The sequence below is a fragment of the Pelodiscus sinensis genome, chromosome 3 (genome assembly GCF_049634645.1).
Source record: "Pelodiscus sinensis isolate JC-2024 chromosome 3, ASM4963464v1, whole genome shotgun sequence".
Classification (NCBI taxonomy): Eukaryota; Metazoa; Chordata; order Testudines; family Trionychidae; genus Pelodiscus; species Pelodiscus sinensis.
Window position 1 is genome coordinate 194419712 of NC_134713.1, and position 16235 is coordinate 194435946.

Below are 16235 nucleotides of genomic sequence, written 5' to 3' on the forward strand. Positions count from 1 at the left end.
ATGTATGTTGGCTTCCCTCCATCAGTTTCAGCAAACTTCACTGTATAAGCTGAACCTCTCTAGCCCAGCACTTTCTGGTCCAGGAACATCTGTGGTCCAGCATGATTTTAGTTAGCCAGATTTCCAGAGGGATAGTCTATTGGTGTGGGAGAAGCAAATATATACACTGTATAGTGTGGGCAGCTAGTCTGAGAGCAGGAGAGGGAACAACAGAGATTAAAAGAAGCTGATGCCAAATACCATGAAAGCCGGGCCCTTTTGAATTGCCAGGCCTTGGGGCAGTTGCCCTCTGCCTCTGCCCATCAGTGGGTCTGGTTAAACTTGTAGAGCAAAGTGGTATGAACCCCAAACAGCTGCTGTTTCCTGACCCTTTGCAGGAGTTCCTGGCCTCCTGGCCCACTAGATTCTTTGGTGATCTGAAGGGAACAAGACAGCTAACGGCCCACTGGGAGTCACAGCGAGGAACTCCCAGACACGGGGCTAAATGGTGATTTAGCTAGCATTGGGGAAGCTGAGAACACGCAGTAACAGCAGCTTAGACATGGTGAGGAGCAGCAGCTGCTGAAAGCAACCCCATCCCAGCTGCTTTTTATGTTGTGTATTAGCGAGTGAGGGCAGACTCTTTCTGTGCGGTGGATGAATATGCATGGATGTCCAAAGCCAGTGATGAATATGTCCATGGTTTATCCTGAAATTCAGAACGAAAGGAGCAGAATTTACCAGTGTCTGTTAAGGCAAATAATTGGTAGCAAAAATATAGCGAACATTGACCGCTAATACAGTAAAGTTTACAAAACCACTTCTCCAGTAACATCCTGTTCTCGCACAGCCCCAATTCTGTGCGATGTTTACCCACGATTCTATTCTTGGTTGCTATTCCAGAATTACCTTTTTGGGGAGGAGTGTTGTGGGCAGGGGCTGAGGGGGTGTGTGTGGATGAACAGAATCCTGGGGGGCATTTTTCGTTAGCCATTCTGGAAAAGGTGTTTTATCTCCCAGGTCATCGTGTTTTCCCATGTGGATAATTCAGAAGTGGCAGATGATTGGCTCTCTAAAGTGGGCATTTAAGGAGTGCTCGGGGAGAAAGATGTGCTCTAATCCTGCCACAACCTCCCACTCCCCATCCATCAGAATAAACTTCTAAAAAAAATGAGAACTCTAGCCATAGAATCTTCACAGTTACAGATGGAAAGGCCCAATCCTGTGCGGTACTGTGTGTAATGTTTGGAAATCCATTTTAGTTGCTTAAGATGTTAACTCCACTTTGCAAAAAGAAAATGTGTTAGCCCCAGATCCTTCCAGGTAGGTGTTCAAATATCTTTGAAGATCTAGCTTTTAGGCTCTTGAGTCTTATTGCAAGTTAGTAGGATTTAAGCTTGTAGGTTCCTAAAGGTACTTGTACGCTGCAATGCTATTTCGGGATACCAGAGTGTCCCGAAATAGCTCTCTCACATCTTCACAGCAAGCCTGTTATTTTGGGCTCGCTATTCTGATGTCCCTGTAAACCTCATTCTATGAGGAGTTGAGGACATTTTGGAATAGAGCTTTATTTCGAAATTTGGCGCTGTGTAGAGAGCATCAAATGACCAAATAAGCTATTTCGAAATAGCATCGAAATGAGATACACAATTTGCGTCGCTCAAACTGCATCTTTTATTTCGAGTTACGGTGCAGTGTAGACGCACCCTAAAAGTCCTGTTTCCAAAGTGATGCAGTTGCATAGATGATTTTGAATGCTCTGCAGAGTCGCTTTAAACTAGAAGTCAGCAAATCGGGGGCCCTCAGCATAAATGAGAACAGGGGGAACTGTTGGGTGCTGAGTACTTCTGCCAATCTGGTTTCAATTAGATCCCTTAATGAGAGATGACAGCCTGGCTATTACCAGGCAAATGCTGTGCAGAATGGCTCCGTCCCATCTGGGGGGCTGAAATCAGGCAATTTTGCACTTACTGCAGAGAAGGTATCCAACATGGGTAATAGATTTGGGAAATGAGCCATGGCCTTCGAAGAGCTTGCCAAACCTCCTCTGAGAATGAGCGTTCTAGAGTATTACTCCTGGGGTTGTAGCTCAAAAGGTGTGAACTGCAATCAGGCATGATTTTCCAATTGGAAAGACGCATAAGAGGCCAGAAACAAAGCTACCCCACAGTGCAAATGAGAGCTTGCGTTATTTAAAGTCTATTTTGACCCTTGGAAAATTAACACAAACAAATTAATTACAATAAACTAAAGGACAGAGGGACCAGTGTTACAAACAGCCACTTGCTTCGAGGCAGGTGCACTGGTTGCAATACACAGCATAGAATCAAACCAATTCAGCAGACGGATGAGACTGTCCAGTAAATACCTTGTGTCCTTTGTCAGGCGTGACCACAGCATAATCCAGAGTTGTGTAAGGAATGCACAGCAGGCTGAAATCCACCAGTGGATGTTATGGATTGTCCATCCCTGGAAAGAGAGATTGGATCAGGTTCTAGAAAACACTCATTGTTTCTCTGCCTCTCCACTTTGGCTACCCCTCATTTGAACTCAAAACATTTCACAACTCCCCTGTTGCATTTTTACTCTGACTTTTCTAATAAGTGTAGGCAGGCTTAGCTCTCCTAATTGTTCTGTACATGCTAGGGGTGTGTGGAGACTGAGATTTTCTTTGTGTTAGAAAATGTTTGTGTTAGTAATAAAACTTTCAACGTCATGTAATGCATCCCCAGTTGTTTTTTATGTCCTCCCCTTGTGGGATATGACACACCTGTGGCGGAACACTGCATCCGTTCCACTAAAGGCTTGGGGGTTTCATGCAGCAATGGCTGGGTGAAATTTTATGGCCTGTGTTTTGCAGGAAGTCAGATGATCATAATAGCTTTAAAATCTATAAATATGTTGTTGAAGTGTTTTTTTGTGTGTGTGTGACTCACTTTCTCCTTCTGGCAAAGGTGCTATAAAAACCCTCGGGTCTTTTCAGTATTTTCCTATTTGCCATTAATGATTGAATATCAGATTTCCTTAACCAAAATACCTACTTTTTTATCTTATCTGCTGCAGCTGCTGCTGGCATTCTCCACTTCTATCTCTTCTCCCCCATACTCCCGGGCCAAATATTACAATTTTAAATAAAAGTCACAGTTGTACAACTTAGTCGTTTCTCTGCCAAACATGCACATACAAGGCTTGGACAAAGGGATGGATTATATAATTGCCACCTGATATTTGGTCCCCTAATGAAAATGGCACAAAGCCATGCTTTCATAAAATCTAAAGCCTATAGAAATGCTCCTCCCCAATTTATTATTTCACTTCCCATGAAAATAGTGTTGTTTAAACCAAATAAACAGTACCAGGCAGTATCTGAATGTACTGCAACCATAAGGTTCTGATTCAGCAAAGTACTTCAGCACCTCCGTATTGGAAACCCTCAATCTGGTGCATAACTTCCCAAGTGTACCAGCACAACTGGGTTGGCTGGAAGATAGTGGGGTGGGGGCAGGAATAGGACTCCACCCACTCCTCACCCTTTCCTGCCCACATGCACAGGAGGGACACTGTATTCTTCCAATCTCCCTTGCTGCCCACATCATTATGTTAGCCAGGTAACCTACGCAGGGGACTCTGTTTTCTTTCCCTGGAAAGGGGTTATAGAAAGAGCCACAACCTTAGGCAGTGTATATGACTATGGGACTATGGTAAGTTTGCACCCTCTAAGACCATATCTATACTTACATGGAAGTTCAAATTAAGATATGCAACTCAAGCTTCGTTACTTGTGTAGCTGGAGTTGATGTATCTTAATTCGAACTTTAGTGCTGTCTTCATAGCAGGAGTTGGATGGAGCAAATGCTCCCATTGACTTCCCTTACTTCTTGCGATATGGGGAGTACCAGTGTCAACAGGAGCACCCTCAACATTTGATTTAGCGGGTCTTTACTAGACCCGCTAAATCAAACTCCGGAAGATTGACCTCCACAGCGCTGATCTTCCAGGAAGTGAGGACGTGGTCTGAGTGTGAGCTGTTGAAGGGGAAGTAAACAGAACTGAAGAGCCATGCTAGCATAGAATTGGAGCTTGTCGCTTCTTCTTCTTCATTTAAGTCACGGCTCGGTCTGGATGTGATCATATTCCTTATGTATTCAGCATATTGACACAATAGTTGTGACATCCATTCGATTCATGTGGATGTGCAAGATTAGAGGCTATCCACTGATTACACCCTAGCTGACAGGCCTTATTTAATACAGTCCATAGAAATAAGAGACATGTTAGTAGTATTTTAAAATGGCAAAATATAAACACGAAAAGGCCTTAAGGCTCAGCATTTCTTTAAGTAGGAGATCCTGACACAAAGGGAGGTCATGGTATAACCATCCTTCCTTCTGCCCTGCCTTCAGAGCTGGATCACCAGAAACGAGGGATGTTAGATGTCGTGTAATTGAATAATCATGTAACCGCATCAAATTTGAGTGGTTACATGACTATTTGATGTTCCCTGGAGGCGGGGCTGGCAGCTAGTGTGCTCCTGACCCCAAGCACAGAGGGGCAGGCGGGAGCCAGTTTGCAAGGGGAGCTGGGAATGTGCCTCTCTATTTGAGCTCTCAGTAAACAACATGCCATTGATTTGTGCAATATAGGACATGGCAGGAGACCAACATCAATACTGCCTTGGGCAGGGAAGTTGGTTCTATTGCCTGCCAATTGCAAGATGACTAATAATCAATGAAATTACAAACAGACTGTAAATGAATGCTACATGTGGAATGTAATTCTGCAAAAATAATACTAAAGAATAGTCAAGAGGTTTGGCAGGGGTATAAATCCTCATGCTTCAGGGCTCAAATGAACCTCTTAACTACTGGCGGTCAGGAGGGAATTTGCCCCAGGGCAGAATATCTCATTACTGCTTCCTCCTGGGTTTCTTGTATTTTCCTCGGAATCAGTGGTATCAATCAGGATCAGACAGGTGTGGTATTGGGAACTGTGTCTTTAGTGGTTGAGCACAGCCAGTTGGAACAACCAGGCATAAAATAAAGCAGATATTTTGCTAAATCTTAAGCTTTGAATGATCACTGAACTCGAGGGGCAAGCCAGTCTGGCAATTTATCCACACCTTTGTAACACAGCTCATAGTTAATGCCATGGAACATGCAGGCTACATCTACACTGGCCCCTTTTCCGGAAGGGGCATGTAAATTTCAGCAGTCGTCGTAGGGAAATCCGCGGGGGATTTAAATATCCCCCGCGGCATTTAAATAAAAATGTCCGCCGCTTTTTTCCGGCTTTTAAAAAAGCCGGAAAAGAGCGTCTAGACTGGCCCCGATCCTCCAGAAAAAGTGCCCTTTTCCAGAGGCTCTTATTCCTACTTTGAAGTTTATCCACACCTTTGTAACACAGCTCATAGTTAATGCCATGGAACATGCAGTGTTGTAGGGAAAGGGCAAAATCCCGGATGCACTGAAATCAGTGGGAACTTTGTAATTGTTGTCTGTGCAGTCAGATGTCACTAGGAGTATCCAGTGTCCACTGTCTCAAAGTGAACATGACTGGTCCTCGCGAATATGGGGGAGGAGCAAACCCCCAAATCCTAATCTTCAGTGTTCAGCTAGGAAAAAGTACTCAGGGATAAATTTAGGGCCCACTTCAGGAAAGCATCCCTATTCAGGAAAGGCACATAGATAACTGCTTAGCTTTGAGTGTGTGCTTTCCTGAATCGGGGCCATTATGAACTGACGTTAGTGCCACAGATCAAGGCTTGCAAAACTTCATTTGCTAAAAAAACAGTTTCGCTCCACAGCCACATGACGAGGCTGAAAATGATAAAAAAAATGAATGCAAGTGAAACAAAATTACAAGCACCCAGCTGTTTGGGCATATCTGCAGAATGAATGATGAGTGAAAGGTTAAGACCCTGGTATTCGGCATAATGGATGGTCCGAATGGGAGAGGCAGACCCCGCAGAGAAAGGGGAGATGATACAGTAGATTGGTGCGGAGCTAGTCTACAGAAACTAAACCACTCTGTACTGGACAGGGAAAGATGGAAGGAAATAGTGAGGGAGGCGTTGGACACCAATGGGCGTTGAGCCCATGGTTGTTGATGATGATGAAATGAACTTGTGTTGCGTCTGACAACCCGTGGGCCCAGGTTCAGCCTCAAGTGCATCACATGATGAAGTACCAAACCTGATGATGGCAGAGGAAATAAGGGCTGATTCTTAGCAGGCTGAGTACTGCTGCCGCACGTACATCATACCTACATTCCCTTTAGCAAAAAGCACGTGCACAATGGACTGTGAAAATGCACTTTGTGGGATCAGGACCGACTGATGTGTGAGGGGTGCGCCTCGAGGATTTCCGCCTTTCAGTTAACGTTACTTGGCCTCCACTTTTGCGAGTTTTCACATTAAACACCTGCGATTGGGCAGTGAGTGTCTGATATTGAATTTTATAGCACTTTTGGCTTGATTTAAACCCATTGGCACTGGAGACGGGGGGATGAGAGGAACGTAGGGCTTTTTGTCATGGAAACACCAGTTGCATTCTTTGAGTATGGACTAAGATCCGATAAACCTCATGGCAGAAGAATCAGGAAGCGTTTTACCAAAAGCCGAATGTCTAGAACAGGGGTTCTCGAACGTCATTGCACTGTGATTGCCTGCTGATAACGAAAATGACTTCATGGTCCTCGGAAGGGAACCAATGCCTGAACCTCATGGCCCCGGAGCCAAGCCCAAGCCCTGCCACAATGGGGGGCACCAGAATGTGGGGGCTTCAAGATTGAGCAGTGGAACTCAGACTTTGGCTTCAGCCCCGAGCCTCAACAAGTCTAACGCCAGTGACCCACTTTAGAATCCCGACCCACGGTTTGAGAACCGCACGTCTAGAAGTCCAGTGGGTTCATATTGTATCTCTTCGGAAGCAGATTATTAATCGAGCAAAGCAGGTGCCCTGAATTGTAAACATGTGGCAAGTTGGTCATCTACCCTTGTATGCAGATCCTATCCAGGCTGGAACAGGCTCATGAGCTGCAGTGAGGATGGTCAGCCCCAGCAGCTGCAGCTGTAATGGGTCTCAGTCTGTAGGAAGGGGCTGAAATGGGAAGAGTTCCCCTACTGGCGACCAGCTGGCCGGAACGGAGAGCAACCCAACTGCTATCAGTTGCAGGGAGGAGCCTGGCCGAAGCCAGAGCCCATGTAGGAAGGTGGCTGGTCAGAGCCCACCATGCTGGACTCTAAGGGTTTATTAGGGACCTGGTTATGAAGCCAGGAGCCTGCAAGTAAGACCCCATGTGAGGGGAAGGATGGGCCCCGGAGTAAGGCTGATAGAGCAGATGGGCAAATACCCATCTGAGGAGCTGAGCACTAAACCCAGCTTGGATAAAGTCTCTCTTATTTTGTGTGGCTTAGGAATCCACTCCCCTGGAAGGGGTAAGGATTGAACTTTTGTAGTGACCTGGACAGATCAGGCTGGCAACCCTGTACGGGGGGAACTGAGGCAAAGCAGCTGCAGCATCATGCCAAGCCATGAGAAGGCATGTGGGGACAGTGCCTTGATGACACCCCTGCTGTCTGTACACTCGCTTACGTGAAGCATGCGTAGAGTCATTAAAGCCATGAAAACCAGCAATGCAACTCCATCCTGAAGTCAGTCCATACTGCTACTTGTTCTTACTGTGTTGGTGGGGGCTGGGACTTCCAAAGGAAACTAGGGGTACACAGGACCTATTTTGGTAGGATTTGGGACTTTCCTTAGGCTTATCTGAAATCCCAGCCTTAGACGATCTCCTTCTCTTTGTTTTGTCTTTCAGGGCATAAATCCACCTTAAAGTGCAAGTTCTTCTATATGATTTGCTCATTTCATTTTCATAACACACACCCCGCTACAGTGAGTATGGGAAATTTGTCCCATTCTGCAGAAGGGGAAGAGCAGTTGTGCAATGCAATTCATGCAAGTATTGGCCAGCCAATACCTTGAGATTAATTGTGAAGCAATTTTTAAGTTCATCAGACTATGGCTCGGTACCATGTCATCTGACAAATCGGCTTAGAAAAGTGGAGAGTAGGGGGGATAGGATAGAAGTCTATAAAACCATGATTGGTGTAGAGAAAGTAATTAAGAAAAAGTTATTTACCTATTCCTATAACACAAGAATGAGGGGTCACCAAATGAAATTAATAGGCAGCAGGTTTAAAACAAACAAAAGGAAGTTTTTTTTCATACAATGCACAGTCAACCTGTGGAACTCCTTGCTAGAGGATGTTGTGAAGGCCAGAATTTAACAGGATTCAAAAGGGAGCTATATAAATTCATGGAGGATAGGTCCATCGATGGCTATGAGCCAGAATGGGTAGGAATGGTGTCTCTAGACCAGGAATGGCCAACCCATTCCGAACAAAAAGCCAAAATAGCAGTGAATACAGCACAAAATGCCAGGGCAAAATTGTTAAGCAAGAAAAAAAGACTGCCCCTTTAAGAAAACAATTTTTGGCCTCATCAGGCTCCCACCGGCCACGGCCATCTTGAGGACCCCATTTTGAATGGCTGCGCTGGACAGCTCCCTTGCCCCGGTGAGCACAGGGAGTTGGGGGATGCAGGGGCCGTTGTCAGGGGCACAGGGGCGGCTTCACGAGTCACACTTTTGGGGGGGAAGAGCTGCATGCGGCTCGTGAACCACGGGTTGGCCACCCCTGCTCTAGACTCCGTTTGCCAGAAACTGGGAATGGGCGACAGGGGAGGGATCACTTGATGATTCCCTGTTCTGTTCATTCCCTCTGGGGCACCTGGTGCTGGCCACTGTCAGAAGACAGGATACTGGGCTAGATGGACCTTTGGCCTGACCCAGTATGGCCCTTCTGAGTTCTGCAAAGTTTCAAACACCACTTAGCCTGACTTCTTCATTTTCTTTCCATTTGAAACTTGAACTTTTAAGGAGGGAAAAATCTGGATCCTAAAGGGGAGATAAAGGACTGAGATCTGAGCGAAGAAGCTTGTTGCAGTGAATTAATTCTAAGATGTCGCTGGCTCTCCTCTGAAGGGACTACAGATTAAGATGATTAAGAAAGGATTCGCTTTGTCCACTAAGCTAGTCCCTGCAGCTTGGAACAAAAGGAGGGCTTCTGTTATTTGAATTCAAAGTAAAAGAATAATTTTTCTGACTAAAAATAAAATCGTAATTAGAATAGATGGCCTAGTAACTGAGGTTTAGCCACTCCTCCCCATTTTGGTTCCTTTTTCACATGGAAACCAAATCCAAACAGAGCCACCCCACGTTTTAGGACATGCAAATCGGTTTAAAGCCCTTATGTAAGGGTGTGTCAGAATGTCATGAAAGGATAAAGGAGCAGACAGTGAAATATTTAGAACTCCGTAAAATTGGGGATTGCTGAATGGGGAGGGCATAGATCTAGGAGGACATTCCCCTTGCTTATGCTCCCAGTTAACCCAAGATCCTCTCTTATTTGGCGTATGCGGTGGTGGAGAATGAGCTGCCTTGGGGCTATGGTTGGAAATAGAGTGCTAGCGCTGTAAGAAAAAAAAAGGGGGAGGGGAGGGAAATCCAACCCACTATTGCCAGACCCAAGTGCTCGAAGCTCATGAGTCAAGTCCCTGCAAATTATGAGATAAATAAAAAAGTCATGATTTTTTGCCAAAGTAAAAATGATGGGTTGTTCCTATTTGCTTTCTGCATTGGGATCACATTCTCAAGCCTTTCTGTGGACCCATAAAGCACATGCTGTCCCTTTGACTGCAATGAGACCTAAGCGTGGGCCTAGGAGAGGTTTAGCTACGTCGCAGGCTCAGGGCTCCCTTAAAGCAGGTCTACATTAAAGAGGAAGGTCCAATCAAGATTGGCATCTCCAGCTGTGTTAATTATGTAGGTGGAGTCGATGTACCTTGTTTCGAGTTTCCCCAAAATGTGAGGCCGACAGGAGCAAACAGTCCTGTCAGCTTCCCTTAATTCTCGCACAAGGCTATCTTCTGACGGGGTGCCCTCTGAGTTTGATTTAGTGAGTCTTAAGTAGACTCGCTAAATCAAACTCTGGAAGATCAATCGCAGCAGCGTCGATCTTCTGTTTATTGAAGACTGCCTTAGAACAGAGCAACATTATTTTCCAAAAATCTCAGTGTCGTCACCCCTTTCTAAACACATATCTCGCGGGCCTGCCAACTTTTAGTCATACAATTAGGCTTGTTACAGTTGCTGAAATTATTGATATAATTCAGGATTACTCAAGTAAGTGTGGATTTGCTGAATCAAGCCCTGCAGTAGCTTGGTGGGGACCCCACACGCCTCTTTGTTGCACAGAGAGGAGTAGAAATTGTGCAATAATAAAGGAAAAACAGACTGGTGTAGAGGGGAAATGCACCTATGTTCCTATACTAGCCTCACCGAACAGCTCCACACTAGCACCAGTGAATGTTGTGGTGAGGAGGAAGAGCGGAGAAACGGGGAGCAATGCCTTTGCATGGCATGTCTCCTGAAGAAACCCATAGCGGTTGCACAAATATTTACCGTTTAAGTTGTTTCTCCAAGCAGCGCTGACTGTGTGTGTGTGTGTGTGTGTGTGTGTGTGTGTGTGTGTGTGTGTGTGTGTGTGTGTGTTGAAAGCTGCTTTAAAGGGCACAGGTGTGTGCCTGCCACCAAGGTAGCCATACAGCCCCCAGCCCCGCATATGTATGGGGAGTATGTCACAGGTCCACTGTGGAGATTTACAGCCCCCAGTTAAACTGCGTTGGCTCAGAGGGCAGCTGGCTGCCCCATACTCAGGATCTGGGCCAACCTGGATCCTCTGTGCATTAGGGTTTGAGCCATGCTCCAAAATTACCTCAGCAGGCCTCATGCCGAGGGAGGATAAAGCAAACAACCCCATCCCGGCTCTCTTTCCGGCCAGCGAGAGAGTACATTTTCCGGGGCTTTTCCTAGAGTCTCATGAGAAATACAGGTGTTTGTGTCTCTTTTTACCTCAGTAAGCGCTGAGAGCTGGAGTCTCCTCTGTCAACAGCTTTTCAGCCGGGGCAGGAAGCTGGCGAGCCTCTTACCTAGATTACTTTGGGGAAGAAAAGGAACCGTTTTAGTCGCTCAGCTGCGTGATAAGGAAGGACTTTAAGCACAGAGTTGAAGAGCAATCTTACATTTTCCCAGCTGGTCTATTAAAATTCTGCTGAATTTCAGCGATCCCCGAGATTGTATGCTAATTCTGCCTCGGAGAGGACTCTGGGTTTTTTGTATTGTCTGCCACGGGCATATGGCAGCAGTAGGAACGGTTTCCATAGCAACCTTTCAGCACTATGACATCACCAGTGCTGTCAGATTTAAGCCCTTCAAGGCTTTTGGATTTCAAGGATTACATAACTTTGGAAGGGTTAGGCTGGGGCATGGATCTAATCAGTTTTCAAGGCTTTAGTCAAATTAAAATGAAATAAAAGTTGCGTGGCCCCATCAGCGGTGGATCTGGAGAGTTTTGCAACCTAGCTATGCGTGCGCTGCAGCCTGCTGGGTTTCAGGGACAACTCAGGACGGGGAGCCCAGCAATGGAGACACCAATTTAACCCTGTTTCGGGATTGTTTTCGAGTCCTGCTGCATTCCCCATTATTTTGTACCTCTCCCAAAGTGGGCTGGGTCGCCTTGTTGCAGCTGTGGCTGAGAATCACTTGGTCCACGAAGCCAGGATGGACTGCCTTTCCTCGGTTACTTTAACGCCCAGAATATTTATTGGGTGGGTTGGGAAGAGGTGTAGACATTTTAAAAAAGACACAGCTCTGCGATTTTGGAATAGCCACCCACCCTCGGGGTTTCCCAGCACAGCCCCATTTGTGGGCCTGTGGGCTGTGTGGTAGGACATGGTGTGCCACTAGCCATCATGCGACCCCGATAACATCCGTGTATCGCCTGCCTGCACCACTGTTTTACCTTCCAGGTGGCAAGAAGGAACAGTGCTGGGAGAGATTGCATGATGCCTACTAGGGATGTCAATGTTTAACTGGTTAACCAGTAAGCCTCATGCTTAACGGGTGAGGCTTACTAGGTAAAGTTAACTGGTGGGGGCTGGAGCATTCCCTCCCTGCCACAGACAGGGGGCTATTCCAGCCACAAACGGGCTGTTCCGGTCATCTGGAGAATCCTCTATCTGTCACACGCCTGTGGTGTGGAGACCACTCCTGCCCCGGAGAGGGGGGACGGGGACTGCTCCAGTCCAGTTGGGCCAGAGCTGCCCCCCACCACTTCTTTAATCCATTAACCAGTTAAACAGAAGCAGGAGAACGGTGTAAACCGAGCGTTTCCAGACTGGTGCCCTGTTGGATGGAACAATCAGTTCACTCTACACAGAGTCACTTGGAAGAGGGCAGAATAAATTTGAGCTGGCAGGCGTGTGCATCTATGCATGCATCTTGGTGCTGTGCTTTCCGGGGGTGTGTGTGCAAACTCGCATTACTCCCGCTGATCTCCCAGGAGAGAGAAGCAGGCCCCCGCCAAGGTGCGGGAAGGGGCACTGAGGCTGAGGGAAAAGGCTGGAATTGTGACGAGCTGGGTCCGTGCGCTGTGTCTCCGATCAGCCAGTCAGACAAATGACAGTAAGAGCAGCATTTTGAGGAGCCCTCCTGACAACAAGTCTGAACTCATCCTGCAGCCTTCAGGGGCATTGCTCCCCGCCTACTGCTTTGATGTAAATGTTCCGACAGAAGGAAACATTTTCATAAGCAGCAGCAGAAGTTTGGTACAGTCTTTTCCAATAGTCAGCAGCTGTGGTGACATCCACAAAGGGGCACCTCGATTGCGGGAACCCAGCTGTGTTCTGTAATGATTTTATAACTGTGTTTCCAGATAATCAAGTCTGATTTTTACCTTTATCCTGCTAGGAGAGAGTACAGTAGAACAGAGCACACACAACATCCAGGCCACCTGGTAACTCAGAATGATGTTTTGAGATTCAGTTTAAGCAGAAGATGAGCAACATGGTAAAACGACAAGTTTTTTTTTTCAGTGATGGTTGTACGTGTTCAGTCTGTGCTTCATTGAGTGAACCAAATGGTGATTATACAGAAAGTATTTGCTTTTACGGGTAAGTATATATAATACAGAGGCACTAAGACCACTGAAAAGTCAGAGTGGAGTCAGCTCTCTAGCCTTAGCTAAGAGCCAGGTGGCTTTTAGCTCATGCTAGGCTCATGGCTTTCGGCCCTAAGGTCGCAGGTTCAGTCCCTCCTGCTGGTTTTATATATATATATAATAAAGTATATTGTTCTTGCTTTTCGGTTAATAATCAACTATATTCATTGTTGACATGGGTCTACAGGTAGGTAGATTTCGACATTTTTCAAATGTCATGAAGTGCTTTCTGAGGGTAAGAAATTTCCGTTAATTGAGAATAATGCGTTTTAGACTTCCTCCCTCCTGCACACATGCTCTACTGAGGATTATGAAGGGTTTGTAAGACTGCAGTTGTGGAGTTAGGGTCTAGAATTCAAGTGATCGATAGGACTAGAAGTGTCTACATCTCCTGCCCTACTGTTGCAAACACTTAGCAACTTAACTTGTAGCATACCAATAGTCTCCTTGCTTTAAAGAGGATTACTCCTGTGAGTAAAGATAAGCACATGTGTAAGTGTTTACAGGATCAGAGTCTAAGCATCTTCCTTAGACAACTGAGCTGATGCTGTGTTTTAAAGATAGCACTCACTGTTGAATTAGTAGCATCTCTTCCCATGGATTTTCTCCAGGGACAAACAAGTACATCTTTCTTTTATTTGTGTTGCAGTAGACATTGGGGATCTAATTTCTTGCACTTATTAGCAGAACATCTATCTAGATATTTTAGAAATGGGCATCAGTCTTTCTGTCTGTCTGTCTGTCCGTCTGTAAGTCTGTTTGTTCAAGAGCTCCTCCTAAACAGTAAGAGTGAGGACCACCAAATTGTGGTAGGCAGCTTCCTCTTATCGTAACTTAAAGCAAGGTCAGGGTTTGGTTGTGCCAGGAAAGCAGGAAGGGAGCTATATATAGAGTGACCACTGGGGACAGCTGCACCACCAACCGGGTAGCCAGCAGGGCTGGGACTCCACCATCTTGCCTGCCACTAGAGCGGGTAAGTAGCCCTCCGGTCCAAACCCTTCCCCCCCACCCGGCCCTTGGGCACAGGGGAGGGAGAGAGAAGGACCTTGGCTGCTGGGTGTGTGTGTTGGGGGAGACAGAAGCCCCCTGGCAGCTGGGGGTGGGTTCAGGGGAGATGGAAGGCCCCTGGTAGGCAGGAGGGTTGGGGGGCAGAGAGAAGACCCCAGCCGGAGAGGCTGGGAGGAGGAGAAAGCCCCACCAAATGGACCCCCTGCCTTGAGCCCTTCCTCACCCCCCCCAAACATCACTCTCGCCCCCCTACACCTCCAGCTTACTGCCCTGCTCCCCCCGCAACATCCCCAAGACCCTGGCCTGGCTCCTTCCACATGCCAGCTCCCTTCTCTGAGGGAGCCGGGCACAGCCGGGTAAGTCTGCTGGTTATCTAACAGTCTTGTCATCTTCAAAGCTAAATTATTTTGCGTGTCAGCATTTTAAGGTCCTACAAAACATATGAAACCGCCATTCGACGTGGGCTGGCTTGGTATGTAGCACTAGGCTAGCGTAACGCCCGATGGCGGAAGCAGGTTAGGGGCAAACCTGAGCAGGGTCTAATGTGTGTGGGCATTAGGGTTGCTAGTTCTGCTTGGCCATGTTCCTCAAGGTTTCATGACACAATCTCCAGGACAGTCCAAGAGGATTGGCAGCCCTGGCCCTGGTTGGATAGCCAAGAGGGCACTGAATATTGGCATTCCGCCAATGGCCAGAATTCTCACAGTGGGCTGGGCTTACTGATTAATCGTATCGACTCCATGGACACCCCCCCTTGCAGAGGCGTACCGAGGGTGTTATGCGCCCCAGAGGCAAAGGCACCCCCGCCACAACTGCCGCTGCACAGTAGGGCCCCGAACTTGGTGCACGGCTGAGCCCAACCCTAGGAGGAGGGGGGCAGGGAGCTTGTACTGCATCTTCCCCTGCCCCTTCCAGTTTGGGGCCAGGCCCCCGCACGCACCAATCCGCCAGCGAAGATGGAAGAGGGTCGGGCTGGGAGGCAGGGAGGAGGCTCCAGCTGCCGGCAGCAGGCGGAGGAGGAGCAGGCGAGCCAAGGGATGATAGGAGGAACAGAGGGGGACTAAATTGGTGCCCCTCTAGCGTGGCGCCTGGGGGGAACTACCCACCTGTCTCCCCTCGCTATGCCACTGCCCCCTTGCTGTATCAGAGGCACCAAGTGGGAGGGGGAGCTGGGAGCAAGTGCTGTGGGCAGCTGGCTTTTAAGCTGGATCTCCAGGAGCACAAGCTCCACAGAGCTGCCTCCCCTCCCCCCTTCACGCGGCTGCCTCTGATAGAGAGGCAGCAGCACGGAGAGGGGAGCAGGTGGGAGCTGGTGCATGCAGGAATCTGGCTTTCAAGCTAGCTTCCCATGCATATTGGCTCATGTAAGCCACTTGTCTCCCCCTCCACGCTGCTGCCTCTCTGTTAGTGCTGGCAGGGGGGAAAAGACGGGAGCCAATACATGTGGGGAGCTGGCTTTTAAGCTGGCTCTCCTTGCGTGCTGGCTCCGCGGAGCCGCCTGCTCCCTCCCTCCTTTGCTCCCTCCCACAGAGGCAGCGAGAGGGGACAGGCAGGGGGCTAGTGCTTGAGGGAGCTGCTTCCCTCCAGCCCCCATGCTGCTGCCTCTATCAGGGCAGGGGGTGGGGCAGGGGAGGTTGCCACAGAGCAGCCTATGTCCACAGTGGGCCCATCGCTATCTAACATCCCTAGTTGCTGACAGAAAGCAGCTTCTTGCTCAGACAGTTTCCTCTTTCTGTTTAGGTCTTTCTGTAGTCTAGGTATCCCGCGAGAATGCTTCTGCCCAGCCAAACAGGGGACTGGACTATGGCTTCTGCGGGGCCTGCAGGCCTTGAGCTTTGTCTTCGTTGACTAGGGATAACGGTTCAACATGCTGTCGTGGCCCGGAAGCTAAGGAGGATGCCTAGGGACCCAGTGCACCACGGTTTAGTAGCAGGGTCCTGAAAGCTAGAGACTACGCTGAAAATAAGTGAAAGGAATTTAGGAAAGAGGCAACTTATTCATGTCATCAGAAAAGCCGCTTTGGGAAATGCTGCACAAAAATCCTAGTCCGGTTCCATTATGTTTTATTTTATAGGAGCCAAAACAGGAGGCTGAGACTTACAAAGGTACCTTAAGGAAAACCTCACCCCTC

The 16235-nt window shown here is 47.7% G+C and overlaps 1 protein-coding gene and 1 long non-coding RNA gene across 12 annotated transcripts in view; one reads left to right on the top strand and one right to left on the bottom strand.

The window, feature by feature from the left end:
• LOC112545065 (uncharacterized) overlaps positions 1 to 11258 on the bottom strand; it is a 61838-nt gene extending 50580 nt beyond the window's left edge. For 7 of the 8 annotated variants that reach the window (XR_012903060.1, XR_012903058.1, XR_012903059.1 and 4 more), the window contains exons 1-3: positions 11121 to 11258; positions 10951 to 11035; positions 2348 to 2448 (exon numbers count right to left, since the gene is read on the bottom strand). This is a non-coding gene — a long non-coding RNA (uncharacterized LOC112545065). Of the gene's footprint in view, positions 1 to 552; positions 689 to 2347; positions 2449 to 10950; positions 11036 to 11120 lie in introns of those variants that run through there. The other variant, XR_003088475.2, reaches the window with a different exon arrangement.
• SLC24A3 (solute carrier family 24 member 3) overlaps positions 1 to 16235 on the top strand; it is a 341570-nt gene that overhangs the window by 100729 nt on the left and 224606 nt on the right. The window lies entirely within an intron of this gene.